The sequence below is a fragment of the Bubalus kerabau genome, chromosome 5, assembly GCF_029407905.1.
Source record: "Bubalus kerabau isolate K-KA32 ecotype Philippines breed swamp buffalo chromosome 5, PCC_UOA_SB_1v2, whole genome shotgun sequence".
In the NCBI taxonomy this organism is placed as follows: domain Eukaryota; kingdom Metazoa; phylum Chordata; class Mammalia; order Artiodactyla; family Bovidae; genus Bubalus; species Bubalus kerabau.
The window spans coordinates 81595914-81607885 of NC_073628.1; the positions used below are offsets into that span (position 1 = coordinate 81595914).

Genomic DNA, 11972 nt, shown 5'->3' on the forward strand with positions numbered 1-11972 from the left:
ATCCCAAACTCTGAATCCTTCTTTCTCCACCCCTTGTCCCCCTTGGCAACCACAAGTCTGTTCTCTATGTCTGTGAGTCTGTTTCTGTTTCATAGATAAGTTCATTTGGGTCATAGTTTAAATTCCACATATAAGTGGTATTATATGATATTTGTCTCTTTCTGACTTAGTATGATAATCTCTAGGTCCATTCATGTTGCTGCAAGTGGCATTATTTCATTCTTTTTTTGTGGCTAAACAGTATTGCATTATATATATATCTACCACATCTTCTTTATCGCATTATATATATCTACCACATCTTCTTTATCCATTCATCTGTTGATGGACTTTTCTTACCTTGCTTCCATGTCCTGGCTGTTGTAAACAGTGCTGCTATGAACATAGGGGTGCATGCATCTTTTCAAATTATAGTTTTCTTCAGATGTATGCCCAGCAGTGGGATTACTGGATCATACGGCAATCTTATTTTTAGTTTTTAAAAGACACTCCAAACTGTTCTCCCTAGTGGTTGTACCAACATACATTCTCACCAACAGTGTAGGAGTGAAAACCCTCCTCATTTTATTCCTGCATTTATAAAGCAGCTTCTAAGTGAATTGCTCTCTGCTGAGGCTCTTTGAGACGACCTTGGAATCCAGAGAAATCCCCAAACTAGAGTCATGGCAAAGGGGTGAGTGTTTTCCCAACTGCCAACCCTGCAGCCAAGCCTGGTCCTGGGCAACACTGTGAAGTAATTGACATCTGTGTCCCTTTCCTGGCCTGGTTGTCTTTTGGGTTATCATTTCTGCGTCTCTTCCATGTGCTTTCTCAAGTGACTCGTGTTTTCCAAAGTGAACTCATCATATTAATCATATTAGGGTGTGAGTGGCCTGTTTAAGTTGTCTTTGTATCTTAAAGGAAGACCAATAGAGCTCAGAGGGAGGAAATCATCAGGCCCTGCAGAAAAGGCAGGGTAGGAGAAGCAGAAGTTATTTTGAAGCTGTGGTGCCTTCCTGGGCATCCCTAAAGTCACCCTGATTCAGAGCCCATCTGGTCTCCTTATCCCAAGGCCAGCCTTGCTTGGCCTGTGCTGACTACTGCCACTGCTACACCATCTGGAAGAGAGGATCAGGAAAACTGCTTCAGTTTCTTGCTCTCCTAGGGTTAGGCTATGGGCCACAGCAGCTTGGGCAGAAGCAGGGTTGATGGCGGTTGGTGGTGGTGGCAGGGTGTCATTACAACACCAATGAATCACGGCTGGGCCTGGCTCTCTTCTCTGACTCAGCTTGAAACTTCTTTCTGTTAACAGGAAGCCAGTAACCAGTGAAGTCAAAAGCTTGTATGAAACTCTGGATTGGAAACCACGGGGTGCTTTTTAAGCTTCTGTTTCTAAAATAAGAAGGGAAGCCATCAGAGAGAAGCTTCCCTGTCTCCTTTGATGCGGAGGGACTGGGTTGGTAGAAGGTTGATTGTGAGTCCAGGCTTTTGTTTCTTATGAAACGAAAAAATTGTCCAGGAGTTTACAAAAACAGGAAGCTGGCAATGAGTGCTATTGGAATTATGTAAATTAAACAGTTGCTGTGGAATGCAGGTGGCAGTCTGCCTGTGGGAAAGACTGGAGGATGAGGCCAAATGGGAGCAGCCAGGTTGTCAAGTGCTGTTAAGGCACTGACGAGGAAGCTACGAGGCAGGGGGGCGAGATGTGGGGGTGTGGTCCATCACTGCCCTGGCGTTGTCAGCCCAAGGTACTGCTGGAACGGTGGGGCAGCCCAAGGGCAGCAGGGAGCAAGGGCTGTCTACGTGCAGTGTGAGAAAACGAAGATGCTTACATCTCTCCAGGAGAGATTTCTATCTTCTCGTGGATATAGAGGATGGAGCCACAGGAGTGCTGGAGGCCCCTTCTGTGCACAGGTTCTCGAAGGCCCTAGCAAACTGACAGCTGCCAAGGGGGCTGGGAACCCAAGCTGTGGCGTATGCACCCATCAGGAAGGGAGCTGGCAGCACCATGATTTATCAGTGATTCACACACTTGGGGAATGGAGACATTTTGTTTTGGCTTGTTGTTCTGGGGTGTATTCTTTTTCCTACCCTTTAAAAGTATTGTTAGTTCAAACGTTTAAGTCAATTGAAATGCACTTTGTTTTAGATTTAAAATTTTTTAAAATTCCTGTTATTTGAAACTTCTAAGACAACTAGCTAGCCTGCTAAGGTATCACAGTACTAGGATTTGGGTTCTCAGCTGTATACTGGATGCCTTTGAGGGCAAAGGGAAGGCCTTTGGTACTGATAAGAGGGGTAACCACAGGAGTATTTTTGCTTGCTTACCGCTCCCCACTCTGGGCAGTGTTGACCTCTGGGGGGCACTTGATAAAATTTCCAGACTCATTACTAATCACATTTTCTTGCTTCTAATCGCTCTTCCCTGCAGTCTATCACTCGTCCTGCCATCAGAGTTAGTTTCCTTAAACCAGTGTATTGTGTCACCTCCCTTCCTCAACAGTTTTCAGTGTGGGTCTCCCCACTGCCTACAGGTAAAGTCCAATACCTTAGTGTGGGTCAAGGAAAGCCCCTCATGATTTAACCCTCTAATTCCTTTCAAGTGTCAATGTCTTGTACAGTCCTCCATGTTCCCCCACCACCCCCCAGATTCTTGCTATACATACTTTTGAGGTCATCTCTTGAACATCAAGACATGAAAAGCTTGGCTTATACAATCCAGGGATTTATTTGCTTCTGGGTTTTTAAAAAAAAGGACATTATCTGTCTGAGCTGCAGGCAGGGCTTGATCCAGCAGCTCAACAATTTCCCCAAGGACTCGATTCATTTTCAACTGATTCTCATGGTCTCAAGATGATTGCCAGCAACTCTTGGGCTTTGTGCTTCTTTGTTCATGTCTCTAAAGAAAAACAGAATGTGTTTGCCCCAGCATTCCTAATCCATCTTCAATCTGATTGTTGCTTAGTCTCTTCAGACTTTTTGTGACCTCCTGAACTGTAGCCAGCCAGGCTTTTCTATCCATGGGATTATCCTGGCAAGAATACTGGAGTGGGTTGCTGTTTCTTCCTCCAAGGGATCTTCCCAACCCAGGGGTGGAATCTGTGTCTCATGTGACTCCTGCTTTGGCAGGCAGAGTCTTTACCATCGGGCCACCAGGGAAGCCCAATCTGCTTAGACTTTGTTTATGCCATCTTTTTACTCCTGCACCAAACCCAGTGGTCAATGTGAGATGCAGCTACAAAGTTCCTCCTTACATCAGAACTTTTTCCCAGAACTGAATGGACCCTTAAATGGACATTGGGAACTGTTGGGAAGAAGGAAGACAGGCTAGAACCTAAGGAAGCATCCAGCGTTGTTCACTCCATACACTCTGCACCTTCTCATTTCTGTGCTTCCCCCGATGCTTCCATTGGCTTCCACTGATCACAGTCCTATCAGTTCAGTTCAGTTCAGTTGCTCAGTCGTGTCCGACTCTTTGCGACCCCATGAGTCACAGCATGCCAGTCCTATACATGCTTTAAAACCTTGCTCAAGTGCCACTGCTATGTCTCTTCTGTTCTCCTGGTAAGGTTAATCCTTCTTCTCTCCCCCACCTCCCCCAGGATACACCATACTTCTAGCTCATATGTAAATGCATTTATTCTAGCTCATATGTAATTCTCTTTGGCATTTGTCTGGGGCAAAATGTGCTGTTTTCCTGTACCCTCACACTCAGGACTTTTGAGGCCAGATGTGTGGTTTTTGCCCACACCAACCCATTCTCTGACACCAGCTGGGTGTCCTACAGTTCAATTCAGTTCTGACACTATTTTCTGCCTATAAATTTAGGGCTCAGTCCCACAGACTGTCCCACTTCAGATGCTAATTGCTAGTCCCAGACTGTCACTTGTACTTCTGATCAACTGGCTATCAGTTGTGGTTCCCATGGCCTCCTATTTAGGTTGGATAATGTGCTAAAATGACTCACAGAATTCAAGAAAACATTTGTGTTTACTAGCTCATTATAAAGGATACGACAGAGGATACAGATGAACAGTCATATGAATAGGTACATGGGGCGAGGTCTGGAAGGATGCTGAGCATTCAGGAGCTTCTGTCCCTGTGGAGGTGGGGTACACCATCATCCTGGCACATGGATGTGTTACCAGCCTGGAAGCTCTCAGAACTCTGTACTTCAGGGCTTTTTGTGGAGGCTTCATCACATAGGTATGATCGGTTGGGAACTCTTTTTGCTTTTCCCTACCCAGGTGCGGCTGAAAGTTCCAAGCTTCTAATCATGGCTTAGTCTTTCTGATGACCAACTCCCCATCCAGGAGCCCACCAGATTCATGTCCTTAGAACAAAAGATGCTCCTAGAAAGTTCCAAGGGTTTTAGGAGCTCTTGTGTCAGGAGTGAAGGTCAAAGACTAGATATGAGAAACCAGAGACAGAGACACCTATCTATATCTTACTACTTTATAGCATTATATCTAATTGTTAATTTGTCTGACTCCTCCAGTTAACAGGAAGCCCCTTGAAGTAGGGGGAGTCCTACTCAGCTCATTGTAGTGTTGAATGGTCATGAGTAATAATAATTTCATCACTGAGAGCTTTCTGTGCAAAAGGCACTTTTTAAAAAACGCTTCCCAGAGAATTTTATTTAGTCTCATTTAGTGTTGGCAACACAGTCAGCAGCAGTAGAGACTTGAACATAGATTTCTCCTACTCCAGAGTTCATGTTCTTAAGCGTTTATCATGTTTATGCAGAAATTCGCAAAGAGATACTTTCCTAGAAGATAAGTCCCTGTAGAGGTGACTCTGAGTGGAGAAGGTAGAGGAGGGCAAGGAGGTTGAGGCTCCCTGAGAAACTGAAGGGATGGTATGGAGGAGTGTGGGGTAGGGATCAGGTGAGTAGAGGAAGTTATGGGCTTTGTTCAAGATGGTTTGCCAGAGAAGAGTCTTCCTTTCTGGTACCGCTAATGGGCAGAATCGGAAGTGCTGATGAGTATGGTACCCTGACCTAGACTCCTGTTTGCTTGGAGTCCTCACAAATGAGGGAATCAAGTCATTTGACTGGCTCGATGAACTGGAAATGAGAAACCCAAGTGACTGCTAAGATAAAAGAAGTGGTGAAACTTCACTGGTGGTCCAGTGGCTAAGACTCCAGGCTCCCAACGCAGGGGGCCTGGGTTCCATCCCTGTGCAGGGAACTAGATCCCACATGCTGCAATTAAGACCAGGTGCAATCAAGTAAATTAATTAATTAAAAAAAAAAAGAAGTGGTGAGACTGTGTCCAGATATTACCTATGAGAAAGCAGCCAGGCAGCAGAGGGCTTCTCCCTGTAGAAACTCCATGCTGATGACTTTGAGGGAGGAGACGAGGAGCCTCTCTGGGAGCAGAAAGCCCAGGTCTCCTGAAAGGCGGCAGCAGTGCAGCAGGAACTGAAAGCCTGTGATCTGGAGGCCACTCCTTCCTTCATAACTGAGCACACATTGCCTGCTCCAGGGCCCCCTGGCTTGGGAGAGCACAGGGCAAAGCCTTTGACCCTCTGGAGGTGGCCTCGCACTAGCCAGTCCTGGGCAGGTGATTTGCTATTCCTCCAAGAAGAGTTAGGGCCCCCCACAGGATGGGGGACAGGTGGATGGAGCCTAGCAATTACTGAGCACCCCCCTGCCTGTTTTTCCTGCTAAGTTCTTCATAAACAATCAGTTGAAAAAGACTGTCCCCTTTTCATAGGCTTTACCACTGGGTGTTTTCAAAAGCAATTTAAACACTGGCAAACATAAAGGAAAGCTTTTATCCCTTCTGTAACCACTGAAAGGAAGCGGTGGATTTAAAAACCATATGAATTGCAAGGAACAGAGCCAGAGAGACAGAAAAGGTGGAGGGGAGGGTGAGACAGATGATGAAAATGTGTGAGCTGACGGGGTAGAGTGGAGGAGGGCAAAGGTGGGGGGATAGGTCCTAGGGAGGGAGAGAGGGGAAGAGGGCAGCAAGGCGGTGCCAGCCTCGGGAGGAGTCTGTTCTAAAGCACATGGCTCTCTCGGGGAGAGAACCCCGCCTGGGAAGCCTGGGAGACTTCCACAAGGATGAAGTCACCATCCTTTTGGGAGGAGGCTGTAAAGGAGGATGGTCTTTATTTTGTATTAAGGGCCAGTCTGCAGTTTAGTCCACAACTTAGTAAATTTGGGGTAAAACTTAACTTTGTTCAGTTAAAATTTCTATTTGTTAAGCAGAGTCCGAGACACCGGCCTCAGGCTTGATTGAAAGCTAGACTGGCAGCACACGTGGTAGCCTCTTTCTCCAGTGTTAGTCTTTTGGCCCGTAATTCCTGTCTTCTCCTCCCTGGATTTTCTTCATTCGCTTTGTCTCTGTCTTGCTCCCCCTCTTCATTTCCTTCCTCCTGGCATGGGCAAAACCCCGGGGTTTCCTGCGGAGGGAAGGCGATGCCTTCCAGGGGCTCCCGGTGCTGAAATTGACGTCCCGGGCCTCCCAACCCCCAGGGCCTCACAGGCGGTGGCCCAGGGAAGTCCTGTGCCCGAGGTTGTCCAGGCCCAGCCAAGTCCGGCGCCTCGTCGGTGCCCACCCACGGCACAGGGGCGGGGCCCCCTCCTAATCTTATCCTCGCACAACCCTGCCGCGACCGCGCACGGGAGCCTGGTATTTAATAAGGGGAGTTGGAGAGCGGTCCTCCCACGAGGAGAGGCGAGCAGGAGACTCTCCCTATTGAAAACACAGCTGTTGCAGAGGAGATAGACAGGAAAGCCGACCCAGCCCTCTGGCAGAGGCCTCGGCGGGAGTGCCAGCTCGTGTGAAATAACAGGCCCAGCCCAGAGGCGCAAACATGCGGTCCTGGCGGTCGCCAGGCAACCGGTTTCCAGGAGGGCGGGAGCTGGAGACCCCTCAGTCCCGGGAAGGCAAACAGGCGCTCCTTTCTTTAAGGGAGTCCCATCTTACACCTGGTCGGAGGAAGGGGACTGGGGAGGCCTGTCTTGGGTGGTGGAGGGGTAAGCAAGGGGTAGGTGCTGCCAACCTGGTTTGGTTCTAATGGAGTAAGTTCACTCAAGTTACTTGCTCTCTTTGAGACTCACTTTCTTCCTCTGAAAGATGACAATAATACTTGCCCTGCTTACTAAATGGGTTGTTCTGAGAACCACGTGGTTGAATGATGTCTTCCAGAGTTAAGATCTGGGCTCAGACCCTACTGTTGCCATGTGTTAACTGACCTAAACATCTATTTTCTCATCTGGGAAGGACAGTAATAGAACCTGCCTCATTTGGGCCCTGGTGAGGCTGGAATGAGCTTAATACAGTGCCTGGTTTGTTATAAAACTGTACTGTTACTTGCTCAGTCGTCTCAGACTCTTTGTGACCCCATGGACTATATAGCCCACCATGCTCCTCTATCCATGGAATTCTCCAGGCAAGAATACTGGAATGGGTAGCCATTCCCTTCTCCAGGGGATCTTCCCAACTCAGGGACTACACCCTGGTCTCCCACATTGCAGGTGTATTCTTAACCATCTGAGCCACCAGGGAAGCCATGGTTTATTGTAAGTTGCTCAATAAATGTTGCCTCTTGTCATCATCAAATGCAAAGATTTTGTGAAAGCATTTTGTAAACTCTGGTGCATTGTTTAAAATGTGGGACATTATTCTTACATGTGAGGCCATCTGAAATTCTGGGTTCCAAGCAGTATTTTGTAAAGGAATTCTCTTTCTGGTTTCTTTTCCCCTTAAGAAAGTTTCCCCTTTCTTTCTGTGGTCCTTTGGAGTCTTCAGTGGGAGGCTTTTCCTGTGATTTACTCACTCTGCATCTTCTGCTGGTCCAAATCCCACTCTCCTCTGGGGCCCAACTCACCTCCTCCAAGAAGTCTTGAGTCACTAATCTTCAGTCTTCAGTTCAGTCACTCAGTTGTGTCCAACTCTTTGTGACCCCATGGACTGTAGCACACCAGACTTCCTTGTCCATCACCAACTCCCAGAGCTTGCTCAAACTCGTGTCGATCGAGTCGGTGATGCTATTCAACCATCTCATCCTCTGTCGTCCCCTTCTCCTCCTGCCTTCTATCTTTCCCAGCATCAGGGTCTTTTCAAATGAGTCAGTTCTTCATATCAGGTGGCCAAAGTATTGGAGTTTCAGCTTCAGCATCAGTCCTTCCAATGAATATTCAGGACTGATTTCCTTTAGGATTGACTGGTTTGATCTCCTTGCAGTCCAAGGGACTCTGAAGAGTCTTCTCCAACACCACAGTTCAAAAGCATCAATTCCTCGGCCCTGAGCTTTCTTTATAGTCCAACTCTCACATCCATACATGACTACTGGAAAAACCATAGCTTTGACTAGATGGACCTTTGTTGGCAAAGTAATGTCTCTGTTTTTTAATATGCTGTCTAGGTTGGTCATAGCTTTTCTTCCAAGGAGCAAGCATCTTTTAATTTCATGGCTGCAGTCACCATCTGCAGTGATTTTGGAGCCCAAGAAAATCTGTCACTGTTTCCATTGTTTCTCCATCTATTTGCCATGGAGTGATGGGACTGGATGATCTTAGTGTTTTGAATGTTGAGTTTTAAGCCAGGTTTTTCACTCTCCTCTTTCTCTTTCATCAAGAGGCTCTTTAGTTCTTCTTCGCTTTCTGCCATAAGTGTGGTGTCATCTGCATATCTGAAGTTATTCATATTTCTCCTGGAAATCTTGATTCCAGCTTGTGCTTCATGCAGTCCAGCGTTTCTCGTGATGTACTCTGCATATAAGTTAAATAAGCAGGATGACAGTATACAGCCTTGTGTACTTCTTTCCCAATTTGGAACGAGTCTGTTGTTCCATGTCCGGTTCTAACTGTTGCTTCCTGACCTGCATATAGGTTTCTCCAGAGGCAGGTCAGGTGGTCTGGTATTCCCATCTCTTGAAGAATTTTTCACAGTTTGTTGTGATCCACACAGTCAAAGGCTTTGGAATAATCAATAAAGCAGAAGTAGATGTTTTTCTGGAACTCTCTTGCTTTTTCGATGATCTGGTGGATTTTGGCAATTTGATCTCTGGTTCCTCTGCCTTTTCTAAAACTAGCTTGAACATCTGGAAGTTCATGACTCACGTATTGTTGAAACCTGGCTTGGAGAATTTTAAGCATTACTTTGCTAGCGTGTAAGATGAGTGAAGGAGAAGGCAATGGCACCCCACTCCAGTACTCTTGCCTGGAAAATCCCATGGACGGAGGAACCTGGTAGGCTGCAGTCCATGAGGTCGCTGAGAGTCGAGAACGACTGAGCGACTTCACTTTGACTTTTCACTTTCATGCATTGGAGAAGGAAATGGCAACCCAATCCAGTGTTCTTGCCTGGAGAATCCCAGGGACGGGGGAGCCTGGCGGGCTGCTGTCTATGGGGTCGCACAGAGTTGGATACGACTGAAGCGACTTAGCAGCAAGATGAGTGAATTGTGCTGTAGTTTGAACATTCTTTGGCATTGCCCTTCTTTGGGATTGGAAAGAAAACTGACCTTTTCCAGTCCCTGTGGCCACTGCTGAGTCACTAGTCTAACACCCCCTTAATTTACAAGACTCAGTTGTATCTAAGTCATGTCTGTAGATTTAGATTGCTGGAGTTCAAAGCCGATATTTGAGCTCTGTGGCCTTGGGTAAGTAACTAAATCTTGCCAAGCCTCAGTTTCTTCATCTGGAAAATGGTGAATGGGTAACGACTTCATTGGGTTGTTAAGTGGATCAGACAAGATCCTGAAGTCTGCATGTGTTCACCACATTGTAAGTGCTCAGTTGAGGTTCATTATGACTTTTATGTTGCTAATTGCCTAATGTCAACATTTTTGTATCCTTGTCTTGAGTTTAAGCTCTTTAAAAGCAGGCATATCTTCTGTTTTCCCATCATATCATGAATTGTGGTGTACGTGTGTTGGATAATCAATAAGTACCTTGGATACATTTTCTTCCCATTTAAAAAATAAGCCAGAAGGCTGATTATTTATGTATTTATTTTTCGTTGCCCTGGGTCTCTATTGCTGTGTGTGGGCTTTCTCTGGTTGCAGCGAATGGGGGCTACTCTTCCTTGTAGTGTGTGGGCTTCTCATTGCAGGGGCTTCTTTTGTTGTGGAACACAGGCTCAAGGAAATTCAGTTGACCAAAATTACACAGCTGCCAGGATTGAGAATCCAGTGCAGGTCTGTTTGACTTTAAGGTCTTATTTCGTTTTATCTTACTGTTTGTGCCTTTTAGTCACACTGTCTTTGCAGAACATATTCTGAACTTTAATTTCATTTACTGCTTATACTGACACCATACCAACTCTTGGTGTTGGACAAAATTGAACTCTCAATCAATGACCAAAAAAATCTGCAGATGCAAAGTGCCTTGAACAGGTTGAAGCCTTAACTGGAAGTAGTACTTTGATCCCTGTGACTTATGGCACTAAAAGTTTGGTTATTTCTCTTGAAGTGATTGGCTTAAATTAAGCTTAATCTTGTTTGCCACTTTGAAAACGCACTCTCTCTCCAGCCCCCAGTCAGAAAGATTTTGGTGCCCAAGGAGGGAAGCTTCTTTATTTTTAGGAATCTTGGCTCATAGAATTTTGACTTATAATGATTCTTTGGGAATGAATCTTTTGGGACAAGTGAATCTCTTGGGAAGGAATTCCTTTGTGACAAAGGCTGCTGGGTGTTAAACACAAACAACTCCACAGCGAAGTGGTGTCGGTGTGAGTCACCAGGACAGGGGCTGCATTCCCGTCCTCTGCACACACAGCCGCTCCTCTTTGTCCGAGAACAGAGGAATGTGAAACACTGCGGGCAAAGTTCTGAAGCGAGCACATTCCGTCTCGACTGTCTCTGCTCCTTCCCTTCAGGCTTGGCCTGTGTTTTGCCAGGCATCGGTGCTCTGCTCTGTAACACCCTCCTGCCTCCTCCCGGCCCTAGCAGTAACAGATCTGCTGGCAGTCACGGACTCCACTGCTCAGTGGACTGAGTTTTAGTGTGCGTGTTACTCCTGGGGGCATTTGCATGGGGGAGGATGAGTCAGAATGGGGTTTGTCTCATCCCTACCTCTGAAGCCTTCCCTGACATTAAACCTGACCCCGCCCTTTTAGGGGAGCAGTGTGAGACCAGAAGGGGAGCAATAAGTCACCATGTCCAGCAGCCGTCCTTTGTTGTTCAGTCGCTCAGTCATGTCTGACTCTTTGCGACACCATGGACTGAAGCACGCCAGGCCTCCCTGTCCTTCACCGTCTCCTGGAGCTTGCTCACACTCACGTCCATCGAGTCGGTGATGCCATCCAACCATCTCATCTTCTGTCATCCACTTCTCCTCCTGCCTTCAATCTTTCCTGCCTTCAGCCATCCTTGAGAAATGGAATTAGTTGTTTTTACATTAGACCCTTTTCTGTAGTGGAATTTTACATGTATTTAGCCATCAGACTGTGCCCAAAATTGGACTAGAGAGGAAATGGTGATGTTTAATCAACCCAGAAAAGAGGTGTGTACAAGGCCAGGAGTTAGTGTTAAGACACAGAATTTGGTTTCAAATCTTGACTCTGTTGCCTAGTTGCATTGGCACCTGCCTAGTAGCATTAGTATCCTCTCTGTGTCTCATCAGTAAATGAAGGTAATAACAGTGCCTGTCTTCTGGGATTATTATGAACATTAAATTAAAAGAATATTTTTAAAGTGATTAAAAATAATGCTGGGCATATAATAAAGTCTGTATAAGTGTTTGTCAAATACATGTATATTTGGTATATCTCAGACCCCCATGATGTTAGAGACTGCAGCCTGATTTGTTAACTAGGGTCCACGGTTAAACCAAAAGGTTTTGAGCATCGGTCCCCAACCTTTTTGGTACCAGAGACCAGTTTCCTGGAAGACAGTTTTTCTATGGACTGGTGGTGGGGAGATGGTTTGGGGATGATTCAAGCATATTATACTTACTTACACTTTATTATTATTGTGTGTGTGCTCAGTCTCTCAGTTGTGTCAGACTCTTTGTGACCCCATGAACTGCAGCCTGC

General features: G+C 46.2%; 1 long non-coding RNA gene across 1 annotated transcript; it reads left to right on the forward strand.

Annotated features, from left to right (window-relative positions):
* The first annotated feature begins 512 nt into the window (after positions 1 to 512).
* On the forward strand, positions 513 to 11654 carry LOC129652898 (uncharacterized). Its single transcript, XR_008714834.1, has 3 exons — positions 513 to 673; positions 1292 to 1453; positions 11055 to 11654. It is a non-coding gene; the product is annotated as an uncharacterized LOC129652898 (long non-coding RNA).
* Positions 11655 to 11972: the final 318 nt, after the last annotated feature.